Source organism: Apodemus sylvaticus, chromosome 8, assembly GCF_947179515.1.
Source record: "Apodemus sylvaticus chromosome 8, mApoSyl1.1, whole genome shotgun sequence".
NCBI classification, from domain to species: Eukaryota; Metazoa; Chordata; class Mammalia; order Rodentia; family Muridae; genus Apodemus; species Apodemus sylvaticus.
Genome location: NC_067479.1, coordinates 48599489 through 48616325, shown reverse-complemented (window position 1 = coordinate 48616325; position 16837 = coordinate 48599489). Strand labels below are relative to the sequence as shown.

The 16837-nt window shown below is 43.5% G+C and overlaps 1 protein-coding gene and 1 pseudogene across 7 annotated transcripts in view; one reads left to right on the top strand and one right to left on the bottom strand.

Annotated features, from left to right (window-relative positions):
• The window catches only part of Dgkh (diacylglycerol kinase eta), a 208161-nt gene that overhangs the window by 139838 nt on the left and 51486 nt on the right, over positions 1 to 16837 (bottom strand). The gene's annotated exons all lie outside the window — the stretch shown is intronic.
• On the top strand, positions 11018 to 11837 carry LOC127691091 (cyclin-dependent kinase 4-like; annotated as a pseudogene).

Sequence of the window (16837 nt, the reverse complement as noted above, 5' to 3'; positions counted from 1 at the left end):
CTCTGAACAAAGTAGAGTGATCTAAACTAGATAAAGATGATTATTGGAGAATGGTAAGAGCTAGTGTGGCAGCATACACTAGCACTTAGGATTAAAGGCCAGACAGGTTATATAGCAAGACCAAATATACAAAATATCAATTAATGCTTTGCACGCTCACATAAGTTTGCCGATGTTAATTTTGCTATATGACAAGCAATAGGAGCCAGTCCTACAGTCTCAGATGCATGCACAGCACCATGAAGTTTAAAAACGCTGGAGGGACAAGTCTCTCCCCAGAGAACAGGGCTGGGGCTGGAGTGACGGCTCAGTGGTTAAGAGCTCTTGCAGCAGGCCTGGGCTCGGTTCCTGGCGCCCGCAAGGCTCACAACAGTCTGTAACTCCGGTTCCAGGGGCTCTGACATCCTCTTCTGGCTTCCTAGGGCACTCGGCACTGAAGTGGTACACGGACATGTGCAGGCAAACACTGCACATATTTTTAAAATAAAATTTAAACAATAAAATATCTAGGGAAGGAACTGGTATGCTCTAACGAACGCTGCAGACCCCGCTTCGTCTTCACCCTGAAGCACTCGCCCTGAAATAACTTGCCCAGAATCTCTCTCTCTCACAGGAAGATCCCTGGAGATTGCTATCTGAAATGAAAACAGCTTCCTGTTTCATTATGCCAACCATGACCCTCGCTCGACAGATTTTATTTGAATATTGTCCATGCGTGGGCTTCTGAAATCACAGTGTAAATGCTGGAGATGTGGGGAAGGCGGAGGTCAGCTCTCTGGAACTCCTATCCTAGAAGGCAGAGCTGCTGTCCCCACAAGCACTCACCTACCTCTAAGATAGGAAAGACAGCACTTTCTAAGAACAGAGTCTGGCCAACCCAAAACTGTGCCCTTCAGTGCCTCCCATAGCCCACCCATCTGACCTGGAGCTGTTCTATGACCCCACCATATCAACAAGCCTGGAGTAGTGGGGGCACAGTGGGGCGCAGTAAGGCCCGAGGAACCTAAAGTACAGCGTGCAGCAGCGCTTAAGAAAGAAAGCCTTTTCTTTCTTTCTTTCTTTCTTTCTTTCTTTCTTTCTTTCTTTCTTTCTTTCTTTCTTTCTTTCTTTCTCTCTCTCTCTCTTTCTCTCTCTCTCTCTCTCTTTCTTTTTCTTTTTTCTTTTTTTGGTTTTTCGAGACAGGGTATCTCTGTGTAGCCCTGGCTGTCCTGGAACTCACTCTGTAGACCAGGCTGGCCTCCAACTCAGAAATCTGCCTGCCTCTGCCTCCCAGAGTGCTGGGATTACAGGCATGCGCCACCACACCCAGTTCTTAACCTTTCTATTCGGGTAAAACAGACATTAAATTACCAAACGCACTATGGAAAATTAGGCCAACCTAGCAACTCTCAACAATAAAAAAAAATGCGACAGACGATAGAACAAACCTCAGAGAGAAGAAAAATGGAACGGGGTGTGAGGAGACAGGAAGACGCAGCTCCGTGGACAACTGCCAGCCAGCCTGAGATCCCCGGAACTTACGCGGGGAAAGAACGGAGTCCCCAAGCTGATCTCTGACCTCCACACAGGTGACATGGCACAGGTCCACATCAGACATGCCACATGCATGCACATACATGAACAGGTTTTCAAATGAAAAAAGAGAAACAGGAATCAAAAACATAATAATCAGCCACATTATTAATATACTGTGTGTGTGTGTGTGTGTGTGTGTGTGTGTGTGTGTGTGTGTGTGTGTTTTCTCCTAGAGATTAAACTCAGGTCAGCAGGCATGCTAGATGACAGCCCCAGAGCCCTCAGTCATTTGTACATAATAATGACTGATACACATTTTCAGTACAAAGGAAGTAAAAACAAAATATCCACATATCCTTCATATTTGTTTTTGTTTTTTCAGGACAAAGGATCTCTGCATAGCCCCAGGTGTGCTGAAACTAACTCTGTAGACCAGGCTGGCCTCAAACTTGGAGATCCTCTGCCTCCTGAGTGTTCCTAGAAAGTGCTCCTCAGCAAGTAATCAAGAACTGAGTCAAAAGCTGGGATGTCCTTAGCCCCAAGAGGAAGAGGCAGGCAGATCTCCGAGTTCAGGGCCAACCTGGTCTACAGAGTGAGTTTCAGGACAACCACAGCCATGCAGAGAAACCTTGTCCTGAGGAGAGGGGCAGGAGGAAGGAGCAAGTCAAAATAGTTCAAAATATACAAAAACCGGGGAAAGAATTTATGGTGTCAGATGCAATAAGTCATTTTTCAAGTGTGCATTTAGGGACAAAAAGTGTAAATGTGATCAAACTGCAAAGACAAATGTCAGCACACAGAGCTGAGAGGCGGGAGCGAGGGAGAGGTACAGGCCCAGGTGGAGGAAGCAGTTCACCTTTCTGATCTGGGGTCATGGGAGGCGGCGCCAACGGGCAGAAGCCCCTGGCCAAGCAGCTGAGGCGCGCTCTCCTTTCTACTTTTTTTCTTTTTCTTTTTTTTTTTTTTAATTTTTCGAGACAGGGTTTCTCTGTGTAGCCCTGGCTGCCCTGGAACTCATAAATCCTCCTGCCTCTGCCTCCCAAGTGCTGGGATTAGAGGCGTGGACCACCTGGCTCAGCGGTCTCCTTTCTGAACTCAATCTGTCGGTCTGTCTGTCTATCTGTCTACTTGTCTGTTAGTCTACCAATCATCTATCAAGATATCTATCTAGTTACCTATTTATCATCTATCTATGGTCTGCTTATCTACCTGCCTATCATCTATTATCTATCTATCTATCTATCTATCTACTTATCTGGCTGTCTATCAATCATCTATCTATCTATCCATCTATTTATCTTTCTAGCAATCATCTGTCTATCCATCTATTTATCTGTCTAGCAATTATCTATCTATCTATCTATCTATGCCCCTACCTATCACTTTTAGCCATCTTTAAGAGAAGGGCCACAAGTATCTGGAACGGGATACCTGATATTAATTGCAGTTGTTTCTGGGAAACAATTCTAAGACTTTTGAGTCTGTTTTTCTGTCTTGGTTGAGACAGTTGGAAGCTGGTGTCCACAGGCATGCCCTACACAATGTGTGAGGTTTTCCCTCACAATGTGTGAGCTGGAAGAAAAGAAGTATACATGCTGCATTTCTGAGGCTTCTTTAGGTCCTGCCAATCAAAGGTACAGGCTCAGAAGGTGTACATGAAGGAGAAGCTACATTCTAACTATTGGGCAGTGTGTCCGGATGCTGTGACCAGAATCTGTAATACAGAGTGTAGAGCATCCCTGTAGGGTGAGGCGCCTGTGGCAGTGGTGGGTCCACCCTCAGAAACAGCAGCAGCTGCTGACCCCCGTGTGCTACTGTAACCCTACCATACTGACTGTCCAGGGGCAGCCTCATCTAAGCGTCTGGAGGGTTTTCTGAGAACCCAGCCCTGCGTCAGAACTTCACTGATGCTTTATAGTGGCATCACGTGAGCATTGCAAAAAGTCATTTTAGCTTAAGAAAAGGAAAGAATAGAAGCAACTCTAACAAGACGGTCATGCTTTTTAATTCTGAATTACAAAATTCACTTCTTTATCATTTTCCCCCAAAAGACTCTTTTTCACAGGAATAAGATTACATTTAGCCACAGAGGGAGCAAGAGTAGAATCAGACCTGAAAATGCTCCTCCAATAACCCCGGACTCCCCTTGCAGCCCACATGACAACTGGGTATTTTTATCCTAATCCTATTTGGATGAAATAGAAGAAGACTGCATCTAATGTGGGCGCTCAGCAGTCCCTGCTGTCTTCTTTAGACAGAACAGAAATGGGCTCCTTGAACCAGGAGGCAAAGTCGTGCACTGTGCCACTCAGCAGGCTCACCTGAAGCTCCCCGACATTCCCATTACACAGATAGAAAGGTCAAGCCTGTGGCCATAGCCACAGAGTAGATTTCCAGCTTCAACTCTGCTTTTCATGAGCAGTATTCTGAGCACTGTGTCTGTCGCCCACTAGATGAACATATTACTAAATTACCTGACTTCTCGGGTAGAGGACTATAGCCCTTCTTGGCCTGGGGCTTAGCCAAGTGCCACCAATGATCATCAACACCAAATCATCCTGATGCTTTCTCTGGTGACAAGTTCTCTGCTATGCAGTGTGCAATGCCGCCCTTTCCATCAGTAAACTCTGCCTGAGAGCTAACCCACACTTGGAAAAACCTGGCACCAGATTTAGAAATGGTAAATTCATGATGCGGGTAGAATTTTCATGATAGCAGCCTTGAGTCTTCTACATAGTGTCTGTTTTCTCAAGGGTTAGGCTGCAGACTGTGTTAACAGTCTGGTGGAAGGACTGTTACAGACATGTTTTAATAGCACCAAGAAGAGCTGCTAAGCCAGACTTCTGGGAAGACTGGATAAGCATACAAAAAAATAAAGTTAAAAAAAAAAAAGAGGGGATGCGGACATTTTTCACTTTCTTAAGAAAAAAAAACAACAAAAAAACACATTTATACATGTAGTTTAATATCCTATAAAACTTCACAGAGAAGAGCTTTGAAAGCTTTTATTTTAATGGAATAAAAGTCTTAGCTACAATTTATCACATCACAAATGTGTTAAAATACACAAAGACAATTATTTCTTTCTTGGTATCATAAAAACTTGGTCAATATCAAATTCCACCAATAAGCCCTAAGCAGGTCTCCTGGGATAAACTGTGCTACCAAATCCGGAGCTAAGAAAACTCTCAACAGCACACTTCTTTTTTTCTTCTAACAAAATCAATAATCTGTTGCTAACTTATTCTGGGAAGAGCCACATGATACTTTTCAAAAGAAAATAATAAAAGAACCAAAATTTTAACATTAGAGCTCTACAGTCCCAGAGTTAAATATAACGAGTGCTTAGGCTGAACTTAAAGAGTTGTAAGATTTCTGGAGAAATGGGAAGTAAAAAAAATATTTCCACTGCTTTCTTACAGAACACAATTGCTAACAGTAATGTTTCTCTCCATCCCAGCACTACGCTACAGGGCGAGTCTCTTCAACTGGTCACCTAGTAAAGGGCAGGCATGCAAGGTGTTCCGAGACTAACAATACAGCAAAGCATCCCGCACCAGATTTCATAGTAAGTCTTTCATTGTTTAGTCCAACCAAAAACTGAGCAGTCTTTTATGTTCTTTTATATTGTGCATGTGTAACCTGCATGCCTGACTGTGTACCACATGCATACAATGCCCTTAGAGGCCAGAAGAGGGCATCAGATCCCCTGGAACTGAACTTAAAGAAGGTTGTTTAGCCACGTAGGTGCTGGGAATTGAACCCAGGTCCTCTGGAAGAGGAACAAGTACTCTTATCTGCTAAGGCATCTCCCCAGCCTTGGCTGAGCTATCTAATACTGGAAGCTGTTACACAGCCAGCAAACAACAGGCAGCCATCACGCACGCTTGTGTGCCTGCGCACACGTCCACATTTTATTTTAAGGCAAGGGTCTCTCACTGATCTTAGAGATTCTCCATTCAGCCCTACCAGCTGACAAGCAAACCTCTAGAATCTGCCTGTCTCCATCCCCCCAACACTGGCGGGGCACACACTTGCTCATTTTGGCTTTTTGTCCCACCTGTGGGTGCTGGACAATCCAGGCATCCACAGCACAGCAAGCACTTCACCCCCTGAGGCGTCTCCTTGGTCCCAGTTAGGGAGCATTTTGTGATTTAAGTTCCTATCTTGATGCCTTGAGTTTTGTTTTGTTTTTAAATTATAGACTAACTTTTGAGAACTTTATTTACAAAGGGCTTTTGGGCATGATATGAACACCAATCTGGAATTCCCCGTCCAAGACCCTCAGAGGATTGCAAGGGACAGTGCATAGTGGAGCTGCATTGTAAGCGGCCTCTTTGGACGGAAAAGCTATTATTGCATGAGATTTAAAATTGTATAAAATTGCTCAAGAGATTTAGTTCCTTCAAAAAATGGGAAGTTTTGGTTCGAAGCACAGAAATCAAGGGTGGAATGAGGTAACGGTGGTGGAGTAGAGGTGAGGAGGGAGTGAAATGAAGAGAGTCCAAAAATAGGAAAGAGTAGGAGGAAGCGGCTGAAACAGGTAGCAGCCGGTGCTCGCCATGGAAACCATGATCAACAGAGGAGCATCCATCAGAGCATGAGGCTTAAAAGAGCCCCCATCTGCGCTATACTCCAACTTCAATTTGTGGGTACAGCTATCAGTAGACATTAATAAATAACATTTAAGAAGACTAAACATGCTGGTAGCAGCAAAGCTGACGAGCGGACATATCTGTTATGAGCTAGAGATCCCCTTTCAAAGGGAAGATCTGCAAATTAAGAGCATGACGGTATTTTATTTATAGGTTAACCATGGTACACAAATAACTCCGGTGAAGCTAAACCTGGGATTTATAGCACTTTTACACACACACATCTCATATTCATTGATGTCCTTGGCCCCAGGAGACATGCTTCGGGGATGAAGTAAATATTTTAGTTACTGAGTTCTTTCCCTTTAGATCAGTGAGGAGCTATGAAGCAGCGAGGCCACCACAGGTCGGTCAGCTCAAAATTCATATTCTAAGGGTTTTGCCAAGTCAGAGGGATTAGTGCACTGTCAAACACTACTGGCCAATTTATACTCAAGCATAACAAATGTCACCAACTTGACCTAAACCAGGAAAAAGTACAAAAGAGACAGTAAGATTGAAGCTCACTCTAACTCTCCTCCTTTGGTCGGCATAACAACTGTGAAGGAGGAATCTAATGGTCTTGGTTTCAGAGGCTTTGGCTGGCGTTAAACAGTTCACGTTCTATTATATAATTTCTATCCATAAGAGGTGAAAGAGAGACCAAGGGTGTAAGCCAATAGTAGAACACTTGACTGGCATGCACATGGCCCTGGGAACAACCCGCAACACCTTTCCTACAGGACTTTGACAAGAGGCAGAAAGTCTATCTATCCTAAACACCGTACAGCTCCAGTTCCCATGCACTGTGACTCCCCAGCTCAATGACAAAGGCTCAGGCTACGCCCATGTCAAGAGTGATGTAAATGTGAAAATACTTCGTTCTCCTTACAAAAGTAAAAACTATGCAGTGATTAAAAACACATCTGCTGCTTTTAGAGGTGCACCAACCAAAGAACTGCTAAAACACAGGCAGGAAGCCAGACATGGAGGCGCGTATGCCAATTCCAGCAGATAGGGATGGTCTCTCAGAGTCTGAGGTGAGCCCTGACCCATTTAGTGAGACTTCGTTTCAGAAGATCAAACACATAGAATTACTAAATAGTGAAATGCCAATATGTTTTATTAATCTCTGTCATTCTAGCAACTAAATGAAATGCAGGCTCAAGGTGTTAGTGGATAACTGAGTGGGAGAGTGGGTGAGGTGGGTGGGTAGACCGATGTGTACCTTACTGCCACATCTGAGGATCACATGTTCTGGGGACCACACGGATGTACTTCATACATTGCAGCTTTTTTGAGCTTCTAAAATATTAAATCATTTCAAGAGATACCTTAATGATTTTAGTGTGACAACTGATAAGTAAAAATTTTGTGGCAAGTGTTTCCTTTATTTAATTTAGTCAGAGGGACAAAGGATGGAAGCTAGGTGCTTTTCATGGTTGATTTTTAGGGAAATAACTGAACTTCCATAATTTCAGAGCAGAGATGAGTAAGTTGACACCGGAGGGAGACAAACTGTAAAGATGACTAGGTTTGTTCTGTCTCCTGTCTGCGCAGGTGTCCAGGTGAGCGCATGCGCTCAAAGATGGAGAACAAACTTAGTTTCATTCCTCAAGCCACCCACCTTGTTTTTCCTCTGCCTGGGGAAGATGTTTTATTAGAAGATTCTTTTTCCTTTGCTTAAAAATCCCCTGGCTAAGCCATAACTGTGTTCTATAAGATGGTGGTTATAAAGAAAACTCCACATGCATCATCCTGCCTAGGCCTTCATACTGAGATTTCACAATCTGGCAAATTCAGAAACCATCTAAAGCAGAACTATCAGGAGGCCACAGTCTTGCGACAGTCGGCATGTTTATATTTCTTTATAAAGGGCAGAATTTCCTCTCCCGCTTATACGATTAGGGTTTGTTTTAGTGGCTGAGTTTATTTTAAACACTGAACTTACTGTGGTACAGCCTGTTTTCTCTCACCATAAATGTAACAACTGACTGTTCAAGTCTCTGTGGTCCAGCCATGCTTCTAAATACCTGTATTGCTTAAATCCTCGCAAGGGAGGAAATTCGGTTATTATCCTAATTTTAGAGAAAGTTTTGTTCGCAAAGTCACTTGGGAGACACTTGGGACGCAAAACAAGTTCCTCTCTTGAATAAAACCCATCATCCTGCCCACAGCACTATCCTGCCCCAAACACAGCAGCACTTCAGCATACCTGCTTAGTGTTCTGAGAGAAACTCAATTCAACTCAAACAAATAAACAATCAAAACCAGCAACAACAACAACAAAACCAACTCAACTCAGAGGGAACCCTCAGGACAAAAGCTTTTCTTGCAATACAGCCATTACGCAACTGGAACTCAGAGAAGCAAGTACAACCTTGATTTTTAAAGGCCATCTTGAGAGCCGACCTTATACAGGCAGCAAGCAGTGAATGCCAGCAGGACCATGCCAACAGGATAGAGATCAAATGTACGGCAAAAACAAAAGGAAGCTGCATCCTTGCCTCCAAGATCATCTCTGGTCTCGGAGTTGTTCCATTTACATTAAGCTGACATCTCAATGAAAAATGTATTACTGATTGCTAGATCGATTGTAGCAACGATGAATAATTAAAAACCAATGATTAAGGACTAATGAAAAATGTTGGTGCTAGCACACATGATGAGATATATATATATATGATATATATATATGCTTGTCATCTCAAGGCTTTCTGGGCTTTCTGGGCTAACAGCCATATTCTACGCTGTGACATAAACAGGTTACGTCAAAGCCAAATGTGTATTTAATGTTGAGGAAAAAATGGGTCACCTTAATGAGCAATTCTGTGTTCCGTCTCCAAAATTCTTTTTTAAGTACAGAAAACTAGAACATTCGAACATAATGAAGTATATCCAGACTTACTACTCTGCCAGCAAGATTTTTTTTTGATGTGCTATTCTGATTGACAGGTTTTGAACTAATGAGTTTCAACACGAGTACTTTTTTACAACACTTTCCCTTTCAAGTAGTACAGGCAATTGGTTCATGTTATTTGCTACTGTTGTGTTCTATAAGATGGCCGTATCACTGACAGAAAAACATCGAACACTTAGGGAATATTTTCTCTTAGAACAGTATCAGTTCCTGCAAAGGCCTGGTCACATTTTTCACATCCAATCTAAAACCTTAGTGTAGAGAGCCTTATTGAGGCGCCATGCCACCAGGCAGGACCTTGACATCGACCAATGTGAAGTTCCTCTCCCAGCCTTTGAGCAGGAACTCCTGTGTCAGCCATAATCCCCACCACCTAGGGTGGAGTGCTCAGACCAAGGTGAAGCCCATGGTTCTTCAAGGACCTGCAGTTTCCTGAGAAACACTAGCCACCTGTGGACCAACTGAACTGGTTCTGCTGAGAAGTTTCCAGCCTTTGGGGAAGGGTTTTCCCCTACCTATATATTTGGAGCCCTCCATTAAACTTTGAGACCTTGAACATCAATGTTGTCTTGCTCTTCATGTCTTCTTGCCACCTTCCCATACATTCTCTTCCAGGTAACCTGTTCGATGTAACTGTGGGCAGTTACACCTTAGCATGTATGTGCTTCTGCTTGAAGATGCTTTTTTTTCAGGAGGTATATGTATATATGCATATGTGTATATGTGTATATGTGTATATGTATGTGTATATATATATACACATACAGATACACACACACACACACACACACATCTGAGATACATGAGCACTGAACTTAGTGCTGAAAGTGCTATAACTCAAGCCTAAAAAATAAACTCTCACCTTATACACATTTTCTGCATAAGGCACCTCACAGCTTTCTTGTTTTTAGGAGCATAAGGCACACATTAGCACTACTCCGAGGGCCATCTGAAACAGGAAGAACATGACCAAAATGGTGAAGGCCCCTGGGAGCACCTCAGGAACGTGCCCATGTAAGGCACCTCGGGTTTCTCACGGCTTTAAATGTGTCCGCGGGTGCCAGGAAAACACAGGAGTTGATTCTGAAGTTACAAATACACCTTGCTGAGAAAGTGATCTGGAACACTGGGAAGACATGAGGGAATGACCGACTGTGTCGATTGTCGAGTCATCCCCATAATGTCTTAATTAGATGGGAAAACGCCACTAAACCCTGTGCTGGGTTCAATTAACACAGGCAACCGTACTGAAGGCCACCTGATGGAGCTAAGGAGTCCGCTGGTTTTCAAGTATGAGGGCCAGACTTCAGATTCATGTCAAAGCCAGGCCCGGAGGCTGCAGAGCAGCCAGCAGTTGAGAGTGCTGGCTGCCCTTCCGGAAGACTTGGCTTCCATTCTCAGTGACCTCACAATCATCTGTAACCATCCAGGCCCAGGGAATCCGATGCCCTCTTCTGGCTTCCAAAGGCAGTGCAGGCACATGGTACACAGACACACATGCAGGCAAGACATCCGTACAAAAAAATTAATAAAAATAATAATAACAACAACACAATCCAGGTCACATAGTGGCCCGGGGGAAAAGGATAGTGACACAGGTGGGTCCCTAAAGCTGGCTGGCCAGCCAATGTAGCCAACCAATGAGCGCCAGTCTCTTTTTTTTCCTTTTGTGTGTGTGTGTGTGTGTGGTTTTTTGGTATTTTTGGAGACAGGGTTTCTCTGTATAGCCCTGGCTGTCCTGGAACTCACTCTGGAGACCAGGCTGGCCTCAAACTCAGAAATCCGCCTTGAGCTCCAGTCTCAGTGAGAGGTCTCACTAATGATAATGATAACAACAACAACTACTACTACTACTACTACTACTACTACTACTACTACTACTACAGAGAAGCTGGAGCTCTCTGTACAGTTCATCGGTACAGTTCCTGAGGAAGCTGGAGGTTTTGAGTACCACAAAATTGTCTGGCTCATGAATGTCTGTGCTTCTTCCAGAACTCCCTGAGATCCAAGTGGCCCTAGCGTTTGAGCATACAAACCAGGAAAAACGGTCATATTTGGACAGGGTAGTCCCAACAGGCTTGCAACCTGGTATGTGAAGGATCTCATGTACTAATTTCAAAGAGGTCCAGATTTCCTTCATAAAAACTGCATAGTACACAGAGAGCCGAAGCCAGAGAACATTCTAGTGCCGGGTAGGGGAACAGTCAAGCTGGCTGACTTTGGCTTAGCCAGAATCTACAGCTAACAGATGGCCCTCACACCTGCGGTTGCTATACTCCAGCACCATGCTCCTAGAATTCTTCTACAGTCTACATACACAATGCCTGTGAACAAGTGTTGGCTGCATCTCTGCAGAGATGTTTCGACAGAACCCTCTCTCCTGTAGACATGCTGAAGCTGACCGGTTGGACAAAATCTATGATAAGATTGCCCCGCCTCCAGAGGGTCAGTGGCCTGGAAACATGTCTCCCCACAGCCTTTTTCCCCAAAGGGACTGGGCCAGAACAGTCCATGGTGGCAGAGATGGAGGAGCCTGGAGCACGGACCATCTGGAAATGCTGACCTTTGAAGCACAGAAGCAAACCTCCACCTCTGAGCCCTGCAGCCCTGTGGTCTACACAGGAGGACATGATACAGACAACAGTGGGCCTGATTGTCCCACTGTCCCAGCTGTCCCAGCTCTGTCCACTGTGGACAGAGCCCTACCAAGATCAAGAGCTCTGCCTGGGGCTGTGGAGACCCCTCCAACTTTTTACATCTTTAAATGACATCCCTGCCCCTCCTTCTGAGGGAATACCAAAATGATACAAAAACATCTAAAGCAAAGGCCAACTATCAGGGAAATTCAATTTATAAGTCAGATTATTGTGTCTGGAAGTAACTGGTAAATTTTAGCATGCTCTTTTAGAAGCTATTGGTTCTACTACCAAGAGTTAATCCTTTATTCATAGCAAAAAAATAATAATAAAAATGGCTATACAGACTGATCTCAGCTCTAAATACCTCAATGCCATCTTTTCTAGAAGAACTAGGCTTCTTTACTATTATGGAAACTGTAAAGTCCTGAATTAGAGCCATCAGAATAGCTTCACAGGGCTAAGGTACTTGGCGCCAAGATTGACAGCCCAGGTTCAATCGCTGGGATCCATCTATTCCGGATCCTGCAAGTTGTCCTCTGTCCTCCCCATGCATGTGCTAGCATACTCGTGTGCACAAAAAAATAAACAAAATATTTATTTTTTTAAGCACTGAATTACTATTATTCAATTGTTCGTTCGTGTAGAAATAAAACTTAATACAGTGTTTGGTGAGCAATTAATATCATTTCTTACTATTCCAGCAGAAATATTTAATCCCCCTCTAGAAATATGAAGCGTTGTGTAATCTAATTACTAAATGTTTTACTAATACAGCCAATTTGTGTTCTTGAGTGGATTGAAAAATAAGAAAATTTTCTTTTTGCATTTTTTACAATATAATGAACTGTATCCAAATTCAAAAGCCAAAGTGTTTATTACAAAAACAAACATGTTGCCAGAAAAAAATAATGGGAACGAGCAAAGAAAGTAAACAAATAAACGATAAATACTTCTGGTACTGGGTGCTTATAAGCACACAGACTTGAACTGTATCCCCAGAACCCACATAAAAAGCCAGAGGTCAGAAGCAGGTGGATCTCTGTCTGAGGCCATCATGGTCTATATAGTGAGTTCCAGGCCAACCAGGGTTACGTAATGAAACCCTGTCCCATAATAATAGTAATAACATGAAGAAGGAGGAAGAGGAGTCGGAGGAGGAGGAGGAGGCTACAGCAGTCTCAGCAGAAGCAGCACGATAGCATGCACTAGTAATCTCAGCACTGGGAAGCTGAGACAGGAGACTAACTCCCTGGAGCTGGACAGCTAGCTGACCCACTCAGCGCGCCTCAGAAGGAGAAACAAGGAGGATGGATGGCTTCTGAGGAATGACAGCTTAGGCTGACCTCTGACCTCCAAACACGGAGTGCACCCAGACGCACAGAGCATACTGTACGAGGCCTTTCCAAATGTCTGGACTCTGACACGTATATAACAATAAGAGGAGTGTGGACTCTCTTCTTCAGAAGAAGTTACAAATTTTATCTTCTACATTGACACGAGATAAAGTAAGTTTATTATTTCAATCCTCTACCTACTGAATGCCTTCAATCTGTGAGACATTTGATTGAATAATAGATTTTTTATAATAATATGTATGTACGTAAGTTATCTAACCAATTCTTTTCTACTGGGCATTTTTATCATAAAAATGAGAGATACCTTTCTGATTAAAAGTTGGAAGGAATGGGAATTGATTGACTGTGTGAACAGATTCATGATAAATTTCAATATGTCAGGATATAGTAAACTTTTGATTTGTTTTCTTTTTTATGTTGTCTTTAAACTCCCTGCTTGAAGTATACAAATATTTATCTCTTTATAATTAGGCTAGTACTTTAATGATCTCATATATTACAAGTCTGATTATTAACCCAATGAAAAAAATATGTAGTGTGGGACAGTTTTTTTGCGCTTTAAATTTTTAACTAAATGGTGACCCAGTTGCCACTGGATTGAAATACTTTACTTAAAATATACATTTATAAACACATTCGTTCTTTTTTTCCAGTTACACAATCTACTTTTTCTGTTATCTAAGCTTAATTATTTTCACAATCTGTTTGGTTTTTGTTTGTTTGTTTCAGACAGGGCTTCACTATGTGGCCCTGGCTGGCCTGAAACTCACTCTGTAGACCAGGCTGGCCTGGAACTCACTCTGTAGACCAGGCTGGCCTGGAACTCACTCTGTAGACCAGGCTGGCCTGGAACTCACTCTGTAGACCAGGCTGGCCTGGAACTCACTCTGTAGACCAGGCTGGCCTGGAACTCACTCTGTAGACCAGGCAGGCTTTAAGCTCACAGAGACCCACCCGCCTCTGCCTGGAATCCTGGGACAGAAGGTGTGAACATCCCCAGCCCTACACTCTTATGTCGTTTTATAATATCTGGTTGGCTAAGACACTCTTCACCACCATGCAGTATGCAATTAGATATTGTTCTATGACGTTTTCAAGTCACTTAGTAGGTTAGATTAAAAAAAAAAAAAAACCATTCATTTGGGAAGGGCACTCGCATGCCACTGTGTGCACGTGGAGGCCATAGGAAAGCTGCTTCTCTCCTTACACCATCTGGTGCAACTGCCTTTACCAGCACCATGCCCACAGCCTCTGAACAGCCCAAGTCAGGTAAAATTCTAATAGGTGTAATTATACAAGACTCACAAGTCAGCTTGACAACACGCACAGTAGTCATTCAAATTCACTTTGTTCTTCAGTCAACTTTTGATTTAACTACTTGGGTTTATTTTCCACCTTTACATCACTATTGAGTTTATAAACAGCCATTCCTATACTTATATTTCTTTAATTTATAAGATACAGTTTTAGTTATGGGGAAAATACAAATAACAAAATTACCATCCTAACCATCAGTAACCAAGCAGTTCGGAGGCATGAAGTATCATTGGGGGGCTCTCATGACCGTCTACCCATCACATAACTCTTGAATCTGGAAGTAAAACCCATTAAACAATTACCTGCTACCATTCCCTCTCCAAGCCCTCCGTTCTTTCCGTGCCTATGATTTTGACCTCGCTTGCTCTTCCTTCACGTTGGGTTATCTCACTTGGGCTAATGTTCTCATCCACACAGACACAGAATTTCCCTCCTGTACAAATCTAAGTGATCCCCACTATATGTATTACCACATTTTATCTATTTGGCATCCATCAATACACACTTGGGTTGTTCTTTTGTGGGGGTGGTGCTAAGTGGTTTTATGTCAACTTGACTCAAGATGGAGTCATCTGAGAAGAGGAAAGCCCAGTTGAGAAAATGCCTCCATAAGATCAGGATGTAGGTAAACCTGCAGGACAATTTCCTAATTAGTGCTTGGTGGGGGAGGTCCCAGCCCACTGTGGCTAGGTGGGCTGGTGGTCCTGGGTGCTATAAGAATGCAGGCTGAGCAAGCCATGGGGAGCAAGCCAGTAAGCAGCACCCCTCCACGCCCTCTGCATCAGCTCCTGCCTCCAGGATCCTGCCCTGCTTTGAGTTCCTGCCTTGACCTCCCTCAGTGATGGACTGTGATGTGAAACTGTAAGCTGAAATAAACCCTTTCCTGCCCAAGTTGCTTTGGTCATGATGTTTCCTCACAACAGTAACCCTAACTAAAGCCGGGGTCATACCAATAATACTTTTGTAGGCATGGGGCTTTGCTGCTTTGAAACTTTTATGCTTAGCATATGCATACCACGTGTTTATATTGTACTAAGTTCCCCTGACTTTGTCAGCCTATGGATGGATAATCATGAATCACAATGAAGACCAGAATCCACTGGCTACTGTATTACTCTTACTCACAAAGGACCCGGGTCTTTCTCATCCAGAGTATCTTCCAGGAAACATCCCCCTCAGCCTCCTGCTGTTTATGGAAGCCAAGCATCTGTGTGAGCTTCCTTGGTCTGGCCTCCGGATTACCTCATCCACACAGGAGTCTTAAGAGAATAATGCCATCAGTGACATTTCCCCCCGGGGGCCCTTCCACCATTATATCAACTCCCCATCCCATCCCACAGAAAGGAAGAGCAGAGCCAACAGGCAAGGGTGACTTCTGCTTTAAGAGAGCAGCCGTGACTGTTCGGATGGTTGAGACAGAGATGGATGGTGATGAGGAAGATGTGTTTATTGCTACAGACAGGCTGGAGCTCCTTCAACATTCTTTTCTTCTTACTGTGGAATCTTAACATCTATGATAAAAAAAAGTCTGTCTACTTCTCAGATGAGACCCAGTCTACAAAACGGGTTTGCAATCAGAATCTCCAGTTTCTGGCTCATCAGAGACAGACAAGATTTCTTTCCCCATGGCTGTGAAATCTCATTATGGCCCTGCTCACTCGAAACCTTCTTAAGAAAGTGGATGCGCTACTGGGAAAAGTGCCTTTCACCTCAAGATTCCTAACATTTGGCTGCTGGCATCTACTGGGTGCTGGGCACGAGCAGAGGGCTTTTTCTCATCTACCCACAACATCCTACCAGAGTTTTCCTGAGGAGAACCTGGGGCCTTCAGTGCTATCCAGCTTGCCTAATAAGAGCTGGAACCAGAGGTGAGATGCATAGTTATAATCCCACCCCTTGGGAGACAGGAGGAAATGAGTTTGAGACTAGCATGGTCTGTACAGGAAGTCCAAGGACACACATGCATGCGCGCGCACACACACACACACACACACACACACACACGCACAGGCACGCGCACACACACACACACACACGCACACACACACGCACACACACACGCACACGCACACACATACAGGCGCGCATGCGCACACGTACACCATTGGAACCAGAACCCACTTTACATAACACATTTCAGGCTTTTGTATGTAGTTTTTGGATTTCAAACTAGATTGATTTGTTTGTTTGGGGAAACTTTCTTTGTCTAAGTAAACTATTGTTTATATTTTACAGAAGGAGGTGTACCAAACTTCATATGGATAATCTGGAGATTTCCCCCAGCAAAACCTATTATTAATGCATCTCCAAATCACATCTGAAATCATGGAAACTGTATAGTTTCTTTAACAGACTTTCATTTTTCTTCTTCCTTTTCTAATTTGAACAACGTTTTAAATCTCAGGCTTAATTCCATCTCTAAACTGTCTCTTCTCAGTCTCTCAGTCACTTGTGTCC